General features: G+C 42.3%; 1 protein-coding gene across 2 annotated transcripts in view; it reads left to right on the forward strand.

Annotated features, from left to right (window-relative positions):
• iglon5 (IgLON family member 5) overlaps window positions 1-15000 on the forward strand; it is a 390249-nt gene that overhangs the window by 201234 nt on the left and 174015 nt on the right.

The following is a 15000-nucleotide window of genomic DNA, read 5'->3' on the forward strand; positions in this document are numbered from 1 at the left end:
AATGTAGTTTTTCTGGGATGCTGTAGTGCCAACTGAGTCCTGGTGCACTAGAGCGCCCTCAGGTGGTCACTGACGGATGTGACAACTTGGTTCAAACCAATCAGCGCACTTTATTATGTATACGGTGCAACCTCATTAATATGCATGATAGCTTCGAAGACTGTTTTTACCTGTACATTGTTCAGACGGCAGAGAAACGCCACATTGTGTTGCCAAAACAAGCGGGAGAACAAGAATTGTTTGGAGATACGGGTCTTCAGTGTTACATTTATAATTTGCTGCAGTGAAGGTTTTGTTTTCATTTCCCGCTATGAGAGCGCAGCTGGACTCATGTGTGGATTACAGTGCATGCGACAGAAATACGTGTCTACTGAACATTTTTAAACCGAGAGCTTTTCCGGATCCATATTTTCTGCCTGTTTCCTTTTTAAATAGACGCGGCTCCAGTTGGTGTTGATTGTACTGTCTCTACAGATTTGGTAAGTGAGCGATCAGTCTTTGTTTGTTTATTCAGAGGCAAAGTTAGTTTGTATCGTCAGCAGAACTCTTTTAGTGTTTAAAGACGGACCTTAGTCAAAATATTTCTAAGTTACTAAAGTTTACAGTACGTTAATATCACTACAATGTTATGGGCTGAAATATCCGCTGTAAATGCTGCTCTCCGAGTGTAAACATGTTTGCACCACAATCAATCGTACCGTCGTGTAGGATTTTCGCTAGATTTTATGACCGGAATAACACACACAGCTTTCTGACACTACCTACCAAGTGCATCTAAGTTACAGAGAAATGTGGAGGGTTTTTTTCTCTCATTCGCCGTGCGGTAACAAACATTGCATGAAAAATACACGCTTAGAGCAGCTCCTCGAATCAAATTGCTTGTTTGTCATGAGCGGCATGAATGAAATTCCTGAATTAAAGAGCCAAACTGCAGTTAAAGTCCACCATTTAATAATTTGTCAAATAATTTGATTACTGATGTCCATGTAAACACAGTCACTGTCTTTCTCCCTTGCGTCTGTGTGTTTGTTTTGCCTCTGTGAAAATTAGCGTGTGCCCAAACCTACACTCCCATTTTTATGCACATGCACATTATCCAAAGTGGAGGTGTGAAAAAACCCTGCTGAAACAGGGGGGTTTCATGGCCCTATCATACACCCGCCACAAGACAAGTTTGGCTTGATTGTTTGCTATTTTCAGATCAACGTAACCTTTATTTTCCCGTTTTGCGCCACGTGGTTTAAATAGCAAATTCATTTGTGCAGGGCCGGATTAACCAATGAGGCTTAAGGCTGATTTATACTTCTGCGTTGAACGCACGCGTATGCTACGGCGTTGACGCATAGCCCTTCGCCGTGGCCGTCGGCGTCACTAACGTTCACCTCTCAAAAAATTTAACTACACGTCGCAACGACGCGTAGCGCAAGCTCTGTGATTGGTTGGCTTGGTAGCGCTAACGAGTCTGGGCGGGACCGAGAGCCGTGCGATTGGCGTAAACCCAATGTAGCGATTGTTTATAAGTGTGGAGGAAGTGTTCAGGAAAAGCAAAACAGCTGTGCCAACTAGCGTTTCAGAAGTGTTAATGCAGACCAACAGAGACAGCGTGCAGAAGTATGAATAAACAGCTACGCGCGTTGCATGCGCCGATGGTTACGCCGGTCACTTGACGCAGAAGTATAAACCAGGCTTTATGGGCACAGGCCCAGGGGCCCGTTCGCACTTGGGGCACCTGCGAGGGAGAAAAAAAAGCCAATTTCGGAGTGTCTTTTCAGGTTAAGTGCAAATAGCGCACCTTGTTGGAATAAGCTTTATTCACGGTTTACACCCATCAATGCCTGAATGACAGAGACAACATAAGTAAAGAGCGAAGCAGGATTACAGCGTGAATGGCGCACCCTGTAAAGTGCATAGCATCCTCTTTTAATTTGTATGTTTGTATATTTTATAGAAATTATATTTTATATTTTTGCATATCTACAAAGTAAAAATATATAGCAATAGTGTCGAATATTTAAGTAAAGTTACTTTTTTTGATATTTATAAAAGTCTTCACTTGTTTTGAAAGAAATAATGCAACAAAATGCAACTACTGTATGACAGTCGCAATGGATCTCCATAAATTATTATAATTCTTTATAGATTTTTTTTCTAACTCCATTGACCTTTGGTGCATGGACAAAAGCAGTTCTTTTGTGTCAGCATCTTTTGTGTTTTATTCATGAGACTGAATAACTAGAACCAGAGCTTGCCTTGCAGAGTTTTCCCCTCACTGTCGTTTCGCTCAAATAAGTCAGATTACCAAAGTAAGCGTGTTGTGATCATCACTTCAGCTTGACATGCAGCGGCCCACAGGCACCTTCTCCTCTTTCATGAGCTCACACAAGTGCAGCGTACTTGAAGATGTGCAGCGTATCAATACAGTGTCAGTTTCCTGTATGAGAGGGTCCAGTCACTGCTGATGTGTGTTAAGACCTCATGTATCATTCACACACACATCACACACGCATCACGTTCATGCATGATTTAAGCACACATACACACACACACACACACACACACACACATATATATATATATATATATATATATATATATATATATATATATATATATATATATATATATATATATATATATAAAGCTCATGCCATGTCCAGCAATGCGGCAGAATCTTTTCCCACCCCACTGTGGCTGTTGCCATGGCAACAAGCTGTGGTTTCTGGAATTGAAAAGTTGAATGTGACAGGAAGTGTGCGTGTCTGCGGGAGGATCAGGAGGAGCAATGATGGGATAATGAGGGACATGAGGAGCAGGAGCAATTGCAAGAAAAGCAACACTGGGATAATGAGTGGGGTCTGGAGGAGGCGGAGGAGGAGTGCCATTGTTTAATGAAGGAGGTGGGAACCAATAGTACTAGGAGATACAGGAGGAGCGGAGCGAGTGGTGGTGGGATAATTTGTGAGGAGAAGAAGGAATAGCCGAAGCAAGAGGAGTTGGGAGGCAGAAAGAGCATGGTGAATGGGAGGAGAAGTGGTGTAATAATAAGGGAGATGAGGTGCGGAAGGAGCAGTGGTGGGATAAAAAGGTGGTGTGGATCAGTTGGGGGAGTGGGAAGAAGGGGCTACAAGAGCAGTGACCATTTTAAATGGAGGGAGGTGTGCAGGAGGATGAGGAGTTATATGAGGAGCTGTGGGATAATGGTGAGCGAGTTGTGGAGCAGGAGGAGGGACAGTAGCGGGAGGAGCAGGAGGAGTAGGACGAGTGGTTGTGGGATAATAGAGGAAGTGAGGAGGAGAAGAAGGAGCAGAAGCAGGAGGAGTGAGGAAACAAAAAGAGTAGAGTGAATGAGAGGAGAGGTGTAATATGGAGAAAAAGGCAGATGAGGAGAAGAAGGAGTAGTAATGGGAAGAAAAGGAGGTGCAGATAAGTGGGGGGAGTGAGATGAGAAGAGGCTGCAAGAGCAGTGACCACTAAAAATGGAGGGAGGAGTAGGACGAGTGGTTGTGGGATAATAGAGGAAGTGAGGAGGTGAAGAAGGAGCAGAAGCAGGAGGAGTGAGGAAACAAAAAGAGTAGGGTGAATGAGAGGAGAGGTGTAATAAGGAAAAATAAGGCAGATGATGAGGAGTAGTAGTGATGGGATAAAAAGGAGGTGCAGAAAAGTGGTTGGATAAAAAGGAGGTGCAGATCAGTGGGGGGAGTGAGATGAGAAGGGGCTGCAAGAGCAGTGACCAATTAAAATGAAGAGAGATGTGGGGGAGGATGAGGAGTTATATGAGGAGCTGTGGGATAATAATGAGCGAGGTGTGGAGCAGGAGGAGGGACAGTAATGGGAGGAGCAGGAGGAGTAGGAGTGAGGAGTAGTGAGGAGAAGAAGGAGCAGAAGTAGGAGGAGTGAGGAAACAAAAAGAGTAGGGTGAATGAGAGGAGAGGTGTAATAAGGAGAAATAAGGCAGATGAGGAGAAGAAGGAGTAGTGATGGGATGAAAAGGAGGTGCAGAATAGTGGTGGGATAAAAAGGAGGTGCAGAAAAGTCATGGGATAAAAAGGAGGTGCAGATCAGTGGGGGGAGTGAGATGAGAAGGGGCTGCAAGAGCAGTGACCAATTAAAATGAAGAGAAGTGTGGAGGAGGATGAGGAGTTATATGAGGAGCTGTGGGATAATAATGAGCGAGGTGTGGAGCAGGAGGAGGGACAGTAATGGGAGGAGCAGGAGGAGTAGGACAAGTGGTTGTGGGATAATAGAGGAAGTGAGGAGAAGAAGGAGCAGAAGCAGGAGGAGTGAGGAAACAAAAAGAGTAGGGTGAATGAGAGGAGAGGTGTAATAAGGAGAAATAAGGCAGATGAGGAGAAGATGGAGTATTGATGGGATAAAAAGGAGGTGCAGATAAGTGGTGGGACAAAAAGGAGGTGCAGATCAGTGGGGGGGGGGGGGGGTGAGATGAGAAGGGGCTGCAAGAGCAGTGACCATTAGATAATGAGTAAAGTGTGAGGTGGGAGGAGGAGTTATAGCAGCTGTGGGATAATGATGGAGGTGAGGCGCAGGAGGAGAAGTTAAAAGCAGCTGTGGGATAATGATGGAGGTAAGAGGCAAGAGGAGGAGCAGAAGCAGGATCTGTAAGGAGACAGAAAGAGCAGGATGAGTTAGGGGAGTGGTGGTGGGATAATGAGGGAGGTGTGGAGCAGAAGGAGTGACAGTATTGAAAGTGGTAGGAGGAGTAAGGCAAGTGGTTGTAGGATAATAGGGGAATCGAGGAGAAGAAGGAGCAGAAGCAGGAGGAGTGAGGGATCAAAAAATTTAGGGAAAATGAGAGGAGAGTTTTAATGAGGAAAAATAAAGCAGATGATGAGAGGTAGGAGTAGTGCTGGGATAAAAAGGAGATGCGGATAAGTGGTGGGATAAAAAGGAGGTACAGATGAGTGGCGGGACTGAGATGAGAGGGAGGAGAAGGGTATGCAAGAGCAGCGACTATTGGATAATGAGGAAAGTGTGGAGTGGCAGGAGGAGTTATAGCAGATGTGGGATAATGATAGATGTGAGGAGCAGGAGGAGGAGCAGAAGCAAGAGATGTAAGGAGACAGAAAGAGCAGGGGGAGTTAGGGAAGCGGTGGTGGGATAATGAGGGAGATCTGGAGCAGGAGGAGTGACAGTAGTGGTAGGAGCAGGAGTAGGGCGTTTGGTGGTGGCATAAAAGAGGAAGTGAGGAGAAGAAGGAGCAGAAGCAGGAGGAGGGAAGAAGCAAAAAGAGCAGGGGGAATTAGAGGAGAGGCGTAATAAGTAGAAATGAGGCAGATGAGGAGAGGTAGGAGTAGTGATGGCATAAAAGGAGGTGCGGATAAGTGGTGGAATAAAAAGGAGGTGCAGATCAGTGGGGGGTTGAGATTAGTGGGAGAAGAAGGTGCTGCAAGAGCAGCGACCATTAGATAACAAAGAAGAAAGTGTGGAATGGGAGGAGGAGTTATAGCAGCTGTGGGATAATGATGGAGGTGAGGAGTAGGAGGAGGAGCAGAAGCAGGAGAAGAAGGAGGACAGAAAGAGCATGAGGAGTTAGGGGAGCGGTGGTGAGATAATGAGGGAGGTGTGGAGCAGGAGGAGTGACAGTAGTGGGAGGAGTGGAATGAATGGTGGTGGGATATTGAGGGAGGTGCGGAGCAGGAAGATGAGCAGAAGCAAGAGAATTGAGGAAGCAGAAAGAACAGGAGGAGCAGGGTAAGTTAAGGTAGACGTGGTGGCATAATGAGGTAGGTGTGGAGCAGGTGGAGTGGAATGAATGGGGGTGGGATGATGAGGCAGGGGATGAGCAGGAGGGTTTGATTAGTGGGGGGAGCAAGAGAAGCGATGAGAGTAATGAGGGAGTTGTGGAGTAAGAGAAGTGGCAAGGGATTAAAACAGTAGTGACAGTTGTGGTAGGATCTGAAGGAGGACCAGAAGCAGGAGGAGTTGGGAAGCACAAAGAGCAGGAGGAGCAGGGTAAATGAGAGAAGCAGCAGTAGAATAATATGGGAGATAAGGTGGAGGAGGGTTGGAGGAGCAAGAGGAGTGAAGATAGGATATTGAAAGAGGTGTGGAGCAGCAGGAGTGACAGTGGCAGGAGACATAGGAGTGAAATTAATGGTGGTGGGAGAATGAAGGAGTTGAGGAGCAGAAGGAGTGTGATGAGCAAGGGAGAAAGAGGAGCAACCGTGGGATAATAAGGGAGTTGCAGAGCAGGAAGAGCAGTAGCATTGGAATACAAAGACATATGTGGAGCAGTGCGGGGTTAAAAAGCAGTTGGGGAGCAGTGGGGGAGTTCAAGCAAAGGTTGAGACATTGGGATGTAATGTAATGCAATGGCAGCCACAGGACAATGGCGCAGTGCGCTCACCACACACCAGCTATAGGAGGAGAGACAGTGATAGAGCCAATTCAGTGTATGGGGAAGATTGGGAGGTCATGATGGGTAAGGTCAGATGGAGGGGATTAAGCCAGGGCACAAGGGTTACACTCCCACTCTTTATGAGAAGTCCCATGGGATTTTTAATGACCGGAGAGTCAGGACCTCGGTTTAACGTCGCATCCGAAAGGTGGCGCCCACTGACAGCATAGTGCCCCCTTCACTATACTGGGGCATTAGGACTCACACGGACCGTAGGTTGAGCGCCCCCTGCTGGCCTCACTAACACCATTTCCAACAGCAACCAAGCTTTCCCATGCGGTCTCCCATCCAGGTACTGACCAGGCTCAGCCCTGGTTAGCTTTAGTGAGTAACCGGTCTTGGCCTGCAGGGTGATTTGGCTGTTGATAGTGAGGTAAGTGTGGACCCGGAGGAACGGAGGTTACAACAGCAGGATAAAGCAGTAGTGACAGCACTGGGAAGGGCAAGAGAAGTGGGATGCATGGTGGGCTAATGAATGAGTTTTTGGAAGTTTTTGAAAGTGGTAGGAGAGCAGGGAGAGTGAGGGGAGCGGCAGTGGGATAATATGGGAGACGAGGAGTTGGAGGAGCAAGAGGTGTGATGGTGGGACAATGGAGTTGTGGAGCTGGAGGAACAGTAGTGGGATTAAACAGGAGGTGCAGGAGGAGTGGAATATTTGGCGGTAGGAAAATGAGGAAGGTAGGGAGTGGCAGAACAGGAGAAGAGGGAGCAAGAGAAGTGACTGTGGGATAATAAGGGAGGTGTGGAGCAGGAGGAACAACAGTGGGATAAAATGGGAGGTGTAACGTAGTAGGAAAGTGGGACAAGCTGGAGGAAAAGGGAGCGAAAAGAGTGAAAATGGGATAATGAGGGTGGTTTGAAGGAGGATGAGCAGTGGTGGGAAAATGAAGGATATGTGATGTGGGATGGGCTGAAGTAGGGACAGTTGGATAATGTGGATGCTCTCTCTTCCTCCTCTTCATATATGTTTGTACACCTCATCTATGGGCTGCTGAAGTATGTACATCTATGGTAAGAGCAACAGTGGGATAATGACAGACGTATGGAGCACAGAGGGTATGAATGCTCATTCTTCGTCCTCCTCATCTGTGTTTGTACAGCTCCACGCTGGGCTGCTGAAGTGTGGCCGTCTGCAGGGGGATAATGAGGGGGTTGTGAACTGATGCTGTGGACTCTCTCCTCCTCTTCATCCTCCTCCTCCTTCTCTGTGTTTGTGCTGTTCCACCGCGGGCTGCTAATTGCTATGACAGCGCTGAGCTCTTGTAAATATCTCCTGGCCTCCGGGCTCGGCACAGGTCAAAGGTTTACAAACACATGCTGGCTCCTGTTGACTTCATCCTACATATTTACACCAGACGCCTCTACAGATACTGCTCTGTACTGTGCATTCAATTACATCAGTGTCGTTTGGTCTCCAGAGAATAAGACCCCAGTAATGTCACATGTCTCCTGTAGAATGCAAGAACAAATCTGTCTGGTATGATATTACGTTGTTTGCATTTTGCTGTTTGTTCAAACTACTTATTTGAAATGAGCTAAAACGACACAATTCTTGAGATTTGTTTGGGACAAAAAAGTAGTTTTATGTTTAATCCACTTACGTTTGTTAAGTTTGCCTAATCGATTTGTGTCGGGACAACCAGAATCAGTTGTGTGGAACCCTGCCTTTTCTATTTTTTTCCTGCTGATTTTATTTCGTTTATTGAAATATTTGTTTTGTTTTTAGCTGTTTTTGTTTGTGTTTGAAATATTTTGTAACATTTTATTTGTCTAAAGTTAAATAAGGCTACTACATGAGGTAAATCAAACCTGTCGATTGCTGGGATTCTCCCGTATTTTACAGTTCTATCCCGCTATCATCCTGTAAAGGTATTTCTCTCTTATTTCTAATCTTTCTATGAAAGGTGGCAATAAACATTAAAGAGCCAATCCTCCCTGTATGCAACCCATACCGCCATATCACCAGTGGATGCCCCTTGCTCTTAAATGTGAGTCTGTTCTGTGCTTTCGTTTTATTTAGGCATGAAAACACTTTCAAATAAACATAAAAATGAAGTGATTCCTTACTTTTCATTACAGGTGCCGTCGCCCCTTTTATGCAATCCTCAAAACAAAGTCATATAGCAGTGCGTGACTGTCAGCTGACGCGCTCCATAGTAATAGACACTGTTTCCCAAACGGATTCTGTACACACGATTTGAAGCAGAGCGAAAATCTACGATGTGTGTTTGAACAAACATATACACATAATTAATAATAACAACATCTAAAGATGTTAATCTTGGTGTTTTTTTTTTCATACACAACTAATTATGTCCTAATTGAGCTTAAAAAGTTAGGAAAGCAATCGAATGCGTGCATTATAACATTAGATGTGTGCATTTTTAAAGAGACACCTCTGTTATTTAATGTAATCAAATAAAAAATCTCAACAAGTTAGAGATTCGTTTGTTGCTTTTTAATCAGAATGTGTAAGTTATACAGTGAAGAAAAGATTAATAAGATCTGAGATTTCTTTATATTGGCTATTAATTTTAATAAGCTAAACTGTTTGCTAATTTATTTGCTGCCAATGTACTGTATACTATTTATTATTTATTTTGTAAATAATAATAATGAAACACATTACTGACCGTTTAATTGTTTATTTACAATGAAACAGCTTCAGATTAACATATTTTATTTTGTTTTGTTTTGTTTTGTTTTGTTTTGTTTTTGTTTTTATTATTATTATTATTATTATTATTATTATTATTATTATTATTATTATTGTTGTTGTTGTTATCATTATCATTATTATTTTTATTATCATTATTATTCATTTTTTCCACATCCCAATGTTAACAGGTATGGCTTAAATTCACCCATTACAATGAAAAATGAAGGTTTACCTCAATATGAACATTCATTATACCCTTACTGCAACTTCAACATTAATATTCATACGGAATGACCACTTTTGTCAATTCTGTATTCAGTTATATTAAATCTGTATCTATATATTTGCATAGTTCCCCGGAAAACACATTAATAATGTTAAATGGAGGACAAAACTTTTCTTTCTCAGATCCCAATTCTGACTTATTGATAAAACTGAGCACAGATCAAGATGAAGTGTAGATTTCAAAGTGCTACATTCATTTCTTATCTCTGTGCTCTCCTAGTGCTGTAGATCTTCTATATGGTCAGTTTTGAGGGTTTATTTTTTTCTGTAAAGGAATTTTAAAAGCACCGTAGCCTAACACAAACACATCCTGAGCTATAAAACTGGATGAGGTTTTATTTATTAACTGTCCAAACTCAAGGTCGCTTCACTGAGAACAAACAGAAGCTTTATTATTGAAAAAGTCTGTGCACTTACAGAGATGAAGCATCTGTTTGATGAAAAAATGCTTCTGAACATGAGGTGCATTAAGTACATACTCAGTGCAAAAATGCACATTATCGCTGCCAGTCAAAGCTTTTTTTCTGAAGTGTTTGGATTTAACTGTAAAACTTTACATGTACAGAAACATCCCGCTACTGGCATTTATGGTAAAAACTAAAAAAACAAACAAAGACTAAGGGTGCTTTCACACCTGTGAATCGATTCAGTTGTTCGGAAACAGAGATTACAAATGTTACATTGTTGCTCTTTGCTCTTGGAGCGGTTCGCTTTCACACTGCATAGTAGTGATGGGTCGTTCATGAATGATTCGTTCATTTTGAACAAATCTTCAATATGACTCAGGAACTACAAGTCCTCTCAGGGAGTGATCCGTTCATCCACCCGTGCGCACATTTGTGCAGGTAGTATCGTTAATTTCAAGTCTTCATTACATTGGCAGAAGCCAATCATATGCGTTTAGAGTCGGAAAAAGTTTTGATCCATTCATCTCTCGAGTCCTCTATCGGGTCTGAGTCACTCATTCCTCACGGGCCAATCATATGCGTTTAGAGTCGGGAAAAGTTTTGATCCGTTCACCTCTTGAGTCCTCTATCAGGTCTGAGTCACTCGTTCATCACGGGCCAATCATACGCGTTTAGAGCCAGAAAAAGAATTGAACCGTTCATCTCTCGAGTCCTTAGGTTTGAGTAATTCTGTCACGTGATGAACGAACGATCATGGCTCTTATCGGCTTAGACTGTGCATTGGTTAGGATTATATGTGACTGTCAGTGTAATGTGAATGAACCACTGACATTTGAAGACATAAAGAGGTGAAGAGATAAAAATGCCTTCATAGACAAAAGAGCAAGTAAACATTGAATTATTGTTTTCTTCTTATTATATTCTATTTATGACTTATTTGTCGTGCAATCAACCTTTTGGGCTAGTTGTAGATGTGTTTGGAAGCAATTCGTAACATTTTAATAATATTTTGGCAAATTGAACTAAATGAACGAAATGACTCGAAAAAAGATTCAAAGATTCGAGTCAGTAAAATGATCCGAAATTCCCATCACTACTGCAAAGTTTCTAATCGGACCAAAAGAGCTAAAACAAGTCACGTGTGAGTAAACTTCATTTTCATTTCTACAGTCTAGTGAATCACTGACTACTGAATCACAGACTACTGAGTCACTGACTTACTGACTGACTGCTTAATCACTGAGTACTGAATCATCGACTACTGACTGACTACTGAATCACTGACTACTGAATCAACTCTCCTCACATTTGCAGAGTCCCGCTCAGCTGTCAGGAGAAGTGGGGGTTTGGTGGTGTTTGACAAGGTGTGCACGACGTGTCTGAAGAGTGAGGAGAGATGCAGTGGGGAGGGGTGAGAAGGGTGCGCGACGTAGCCTATTTGAGGGCTGGGAAGGAGACACGAGATTACCGGGAGATCATCACTCGTTTGCGGGCATCCGGAGACTCGCGAAACTTCCCGCCCTACTCAAAATTCTCTCTTCTTATAGCCGTATGCCTATTACATATCCATAAAACACTGTGATATAACAGCACTCGGATTGTTTGCTTCCTCACTGCACTCGATACGCTCCACAGTTCGTTTCAATCGAGCCGAGACCACCTCATTCAAGCGATCTCGGAGCGATTGATTTGGCGCGGATCCGAGAGCGATTGATGGTTTCACATATGCCAAACGAACCGCGCCAACTGAGCAAACGAGACAGGTTCCCAAACAAAAGTGTAGGTGTAAAAGCACCCTAAAACAAATACATTCTGATCAGAACGCACATTTGGAGAACAAGGGGTCGTTCATGCAAGTTTATTGGTTTGCACAAACAGGGAGCAGCGTGCACATAGCATTATGCACTCACGTTTTAGTTGTAAAAAGGTCAAAAGGCCATCAACATGTGTTTAGATTCACACATTTCAGTGTATTTATATAGTGCATTTATCCAGTATGGCCAGACCCAACAACGTGATATTGTAATGCCCCTATAGATGCTGCGTTTCAAACACCTCGCACAAGCGGTAGTTTATTTTCTGTATTTGGATGCAAAGATGCTATAATACACACACAAACACATTTAAATGTTCATACATTAAAAAACACGTATTTTAATGAAACCTTAAAGGATTTAAGATGCTGTTGACCATTAAACATGTAACATTCTTGTGAAAAGGCTCCATTATGGTATTTTTATGCTTTAGAGGAGCCAAAAATGTACAAAACAGCAACCTTTAAATCTCGATGAAACGTCTCCCCTGAACATTGTCTGCATTTTATCTCCATCCAAAGTCTTGGAAGAATTAATTAAGCCCTGAGTTTCACACGTATCCCTTTAACACCTCCAATTCTTGTCTAAATTTCCATCCTTTCTTCTTTCCCGAGTCATTAATTGGGAATGGAGGTGTCTCAGGAGGAGGTGCTGAACGAGTGCAAGACATCACAAACTTTGCGGTCTTCTTTTTTGGTCCTCCATCTTTCTCCCTAACCACTGTCCCGAAAGCCCAGCGCTCCTCGAAATCAGCCTGATTGACACTTGAAGGCTTTTCCCCAAACACGGCAGTCGGAGTGTTTGAGCTCAAGCTAAACGTACACGCGTCTTTAATGTGTGGCTCTTTAATGTGCCGCTGCTCAATTCGTCCCGCTGGATCTACATGTTTACGTTGATCAGACGTTCAGGAGGTGACGAAAGTCTGAGGATGAGTCCGACAATGAGGCTGATATCCATATCCAGCCACTTCTTTATTTTTATTTGGACATTTTTAGAAACACTTGGCTTAATGGCTTGATTTAGTTTGGTGACTTTGATTTAAGTAACAATTCTCACCATTTATACTGGCTTATAAGCTACCTATTGCTATATTAACTGTTTATTAGCACTTGTAAAGTATGATCTTGTAAGATGGCTAAGTCTCTCCAGAATTCCAGACCCTAATAAATCTTATGGAATCTTATGGTGGGTATTGTAATTTAGGATGATTCTAAGGGTCCATGCCTTTTTGGGGCCACCAGAATTACTATTAGGATGCCCAATCAAACCCCAACACCACACCCTCTCCCCGTCTTCAGTTTTTTCTGGGACAACTCCTCCATGCCTCACCCCAGCTCTTCACTTTCGTCCAAGACACCACACCCTGCTTTTAAATTTTGTCTGTGATACCCTAGCATCACTGTACCCTTTCATCTGCGAAAACACTTGAATATTATTATAGAGCCCATAATGTCCAGCGCCCATGAGTTGGATTGTAGCGAGACAGAAGGTTGGTTAGATAAACAGGAGTTAGATTATTTATAGCTTTATAGGTGAGAAGCAATATTTTATAATCAATATGGCACTTAACAGGCAGCCAGTTTAAGTAGGATAAAATTGGAATGATATAGTCACATTTTCTTTTGATTTAATAAGAACACTGACTATATTTTGCATGTAATTCAGACAGACTCTTTTCTGTCTTCTATCATCACTCTTCACTAGAAGGCCACGCATCTTCAGTCTCCATCAGATCTTTAAAATGTGCCTCTCAACCCTTTAGAAAAGCCTCCTCATGATTCCTGTGACCCAGTTCTTTTAATTGAGCTCTTCTTTCTGTCTCTCTAATCCCTCACGAGTCGCTGTTTCGTCTGTTTTCTTATTTGCTTCTGCCACTCTTCTCCTTGGTCTCATTTCTTCTCCATCTTCTCCACTTCTCCTTCACCCCAGTCCAATCTGCCCTTTATTCAATCTATTTGTCTCTCGCTCCTCTTGAAAGCTTCAATCCTGGAGTTTCTGCAGAGCCGAGCAAATCCGGGAGCTTATTGAGGCTCGTGTTCCTGCAGGAGAAACGCATCGCATCTGAGATCTCTCTAATTTTTCAATTGCTTCAGCTAGACAGCGCTCAGATTAAATGGAGACTTTTTTTTGGAGGCTGAATCTCTCACTTTTTGGACTAGAGTGATTTCTGTAAAAATAAGTGTGCAGAAACTAGTGTTAGAGATCTTTGTGTGAATGTAAAATGCTGTCTTAATATATTATTGTTTTTTTTTTATCTGATTTTTGACATCTTTCAAATTTTCTTTTCTTATTTTTTAATTTCTTCTGAAGATTGGCTGAAATCTCACAGACAAATTATTTGTTTCTGTTAAAAAATTAAATTAAATTAAATTAAATTAAATTAAATTAAATTAAATTAAATTTAAATTTGAAAAAGTCTGCAAAAACTACATTGACTTAAAGTGAAAGTAAAATGCTGTTATAATAGATTTACTTATTGTTTATTAATACTGTTTTATGTTTTTAATCTAATATTTGACATCTTTCGAATTTTCTTTTCTTATTATTTTAATTTTTTTCATTTTCATTTCTACAGTCTGGTGAATCACTGACTACTGAATCACAGACTACTGAGTCACTGACTTACTGACTGACTGCTTAATCACTGACTACTGAATCATCGACTACTGACTGACTACTGAATCACTGACTACTGAATCAATGAGTTCTGAAATCACTGACTTACTGACTGCTAAACCACTGACTGCTGACTTACTGACTACTGAATCACTGACTACTGACTTGCTGACTGACTTCTGAATCACTGACTACTAAAGTCACTGACTCACTGACTGGTAAATCACTGACTACTGACTTACTGACTGCTGAATCACTGACTATTGACTAACTGACTGACTACTAAATCACTGTCTGACTACTGAATTGCTGACTGACAACTGAATCACTGACTGACTACTGAATCGCTGACTACTGAAGCACTGACTCACTGACTACTGACTCATAGACTACTGACTACTGAATCACTGACTACTGACTCACTGACTGACTACTGAATCACTCTCTGACTACTAAATCACTGTTTGACTACTGAATCGCTGCCTGACTACTGAATCACTGACTACTGGACCACTGACTACTGAATCACTGACTAACTACTTAATCACTGACTGACCGACTACTAAATCACTGACTACTGAATCACTGACTGCTGAATCACTGACTACTGAAACACTGACTACTTAATCACTGACTGACTACTGAATTACTGACTCACTGACTAACTGATTACTGAATTACTGACTACTGAATCGCTGACTAACTGATTACAGAATCACTGACTACTAAATTACTGACTGGCTATGTAATCACTGACTACTGAATCACTAACTCCTTGACTACAGAATCACTGACTACTAAATC

The sequence above is a fragment of the Danio rerio genome, chromosome 16 (genome assembly GCF_052040795.2).
Source record: "Danio rerio strain M-AB ecotype USA chromosome 16, GRCz13ab, whole genome shotgun sequence".
NCBI classification, from domain to species: domain Eukaryota; kingdom Metazoa; phylum Chordata; class Actinopteri; order Cypriniformes; family Danionidae; genus Danio; species Danio rerio.